The sequence below is a fragment of the Euprymna scolopes genome, chromosome 5, assembly GCF_053919585.1.
Source record: "Euprymna scolopes isolate OS-2025 chromosome 5, ASM5391958v1, whole genome shotgun sequence".
In the NCBI taxonomy this organism is placed as follows: Eukaryota; Metazoa; Mollusca; class Cephalopoda; order Sepiida; family Sepiolidae; genus Euprymna; species Euprymna scolopes.
The window spans coordinates 144,187,775-144,191,325 of NC_136486.1; the positions used below are offsets into that span (position 1 = coordinate 144,187,775).

Genomic DNA, 3,551 nt, shown 5'->3' on the forward strand with positions numbered 1-3,551 from the left:
CCGGTCCCTGGTTACGATATTTATTTATAATGTTATTTAATTATATACATGTGTATTATATACTGCATTGTATTTTGATACTAATTTTTAATGCCATGTCCCGGGTTCTACTGTATATAGATTATTTGAAGCCAATTAATGCTATGGTAGTAAGAGATTGACATTAAGGCAAATAAGTTTTCCAAAGAAAGACCTTGAGATTAATAATTTTTTCATATAGTTTTAACGGTTGAAATAAAAATCTTAGATCACACACACACACACACACACACACACACACACACACACACACACACACACACACACATATATATATGTATATATATATATATATAAAAGTGAACGTGTCTGTGTGTCTGTGTGTCTGTGTACATTTCCCTACGCAATAACTCTGTCAATTTTTAGTCTATAGACTCGAAATCTGAAATACCGGGTACTGAGATTTGGGAAAATAGATGTGACGGGTGTCAGCCAGAAATTTGGCTGTTAAGGGGTCAAATTTCAACGATTTGACCTTTAAGAACTCTACCAAACTCCTCCGATAATTTTGGGTCTAAACACTTGAAATTTTAGATATAGATTCCCTGAACCTGGATCTAACTTAATAAAGTGATTTGAGCCCGAAACTATAAATTTTAAGGGGTCATAATAGGGGTCAAATTTTAAAAAATTAACCATTTTTTTTTTTGTTTTTTTGCTTTTTTTGCACAGCATACACCTCCAAACACCCGAGCAACACCGGGAACCCCTGCTAGTATATATATACATACACATATATATATATATATATATATATATATATATATATATATATATATATATAAGATTCCAAATCAATTTCCGTAGAAAAGAAATATTTTGAAGTGGGACAAAATGTAAAAAAAAAAAAATGTCTCGACCTTAGAGGATTTCTCGCCGCTAATTTAGTACAGAACAGATACTACAATTTTATGAATCTAGAAACCGATATAACATAATTCGTTTATAAAATATTAAATTAAACACTCAAGCAATGTAAGTTGAACATTTGTGAGTAATGTGGTTTGATACAAACAATAGAAATTAAATCATAACTCATATATGTTAACGCTATATCAATATGACTAATTATAATATACCTCACATTTAAGAGAAAAATAATATTCTTGCAATAAACAGTACTATAGAAATCTTAGTCTGGACTCAATATTAACGACAGTTTAATCAGACATTCTTATTATCTAGCGTGTCACTGGTGATACACTCCATTGTTTTATTTTTTGGGGGGGGGAGTTCGTAGTATTTTATAATTCGTATTTTGGTTTGATAATGTATGAACACGTGGCGAAAATCTATTATTTCATAAGGTTTCAACAACAATAATCATACAACTAATAACAATAATTGATAATCCTACTATTTCTACAACTAACATTACTACTAATACTACTAATGATAATTAAGTAGCGTAGCAAACACATATCTTGTATCTTTTCTGTATACACGCCTGTCGGGTGCTGTTAACGCCATTGAAATGAGGAAATCAATGGGCCATAGAGAATATTGCGTTGATTTCGTCTCGCATTTCGTTAACTGAGGAACGTGCGTTTCTTATAACTAGAGTTTGATATTACTTTGGTCACAGATTTTTCATTATATCCGTGGAAAATAGAAAAAAGAAATAAAAAAAAAACTCGAAGAAGAAGAAGAAGAAGAAGAAGAAGAAGAAGAACTAAAAAAAGAAGGTAAAGTGGAAGAAAGACATAAAGAAAAAAAAGTTTAACTTAATCAAATGTGTGGGTTACGCATGCGCGGATAACGTGTCAGTAATATCAAACCAAAACGCACCATACGTTTGCAAGGAGACAATAGAAATAGTATAGACGCAGACAAAGGTATTACACACACACACACACAGACACAGACACACCCACACATACACCCCCACACACACAAACACACACACAGACATATATATATATATATATATATATATATATATAGTTTCATTTATTACTTACTTGTAGTTTCATTTAATACTTTTGCTAGCAAAATCCGATCCCGCATTTTGCTAAATCGTACCCTCTGATGAGAAGGAAAGTAATTCTTCGAAACTCCGCGGATTAAGGACTATCCACTTGTTTAATGTTTCCTTTTTAAAATTAAATATGATTTATTAACTACTAGTCCTTTATATATATATATATATATATATATATATATATATATATATATATATATATATATATTGGATTATTACAAAAAATTAGTGAGTGTAATACACAATCAGATTAAAAAATATATATTTCCGCAGATATCCATATTTTTTCCTTCACAGTTTATGCATCTTTCACAACATGTAAGGAGAATATTGTCTTTGGTTTTATACGGTGTTCTGCGAAGACGAGCATCTATAATATAAATCTCACCTGTCTGTTTAAATGCATGTATGTATGTATGTATGTATGTATGTATGTATGTATGTATGTTTGTATGTCTCGCAAAATTTTCGACAAAGGCGACATATCCTAACAAAATTGGTATGATTTTGAAGGTTGACGTCCTGGACGACAAATATTAAAAAATTGTCCCAAAACATCAATTTCTTTACTCCAAACTCGGCCGTTTTGTACAAGGAGGGGTCGACTTTTTTCGCTGACATTTCAGCAATTCATCGTCGCCGTTGGATTGACTTTGGTTAATTCGAACTGTTCCGACTTTCAGTCTCGTCATGGAGACATCAGCTAAGACGTCAGATTTTCTTTCACTTTCTTTTTCGCCTTTGCGTCACGGGTTTGAGCCTGCCTGCCTACTTCCAAACACCTTTCTTCACGTTGGCTGTCTACTGTTTTTTTGATTGCCTACTTACGCTACTACCATCTCTCTCCACATTCACGTGTTCGATCCTGCTTGCCTACGAAGACTTTTTACTTTTTAGTCGCGTGCAAGCGACTCTATAAGTCACTCCATCGGTCAGTCGGTCGGTCGGTCTGTCGGTAACACTTTTGTGCTTGGCCTTTTTGGTTAAGATGAAAGGTCTATTGTGAATAGATGCTGTTCTAAGCTTTTCTTGGCCTTTTGGCCAAGATCAAAGTGTAGTATCTGTTCCGGCAGATGCTGCAAGCTATGACTAGCTATGACTAGCAAAGACCAGATGTGGGGGCAACCCCACATGTCTGACCTTTAACCAGCTCCCATTTCCCACCTCTCGGGAGCTGGTCCCCTTTTCCCCTTCCACCTCCCTTCACTCCTCACATTAAAAATCGGCCTTGTGCCTAATTTGCTCGGTGGGGGAGCAAATAAATACCATCTGTTCCGGCAGATACTGAAAGCTATGACTAGCAAAGACCAGATGTAGGGGCAACCCCACATCTGGTCTTTAACCAGCTCCCATTTCCCACCTCTCAGGAGCTGGTCCCCTTTTTCCCTTCCCCTTCCCTTCACTCCTCACATTAAAAATCGGCCTTGTGCCTAATTTGCTCGGTGGGGGAGTAAATAAATACAATCTGTTCCGGCAGATACTGCAAGCAAAGACCCTATGTGGGGGCGACCGCACAGATAAGACCTTGGTC

General features: G+C 35.3%; 1 pseudogene; it reads left to right on the plus strand.

Moving 5' to 3' along the window:
- Positions 1-3,041: 3,041 nt before the first annotated feature.
- LOC145277209 (U2 spliceosomal RNA) lies at positions 3,042-3,205 on the plus strand (annotated as a pseudogene).
- The last annotated feature ends 346 nt before the right edge of the window (positions 3,206-3,551 follow it).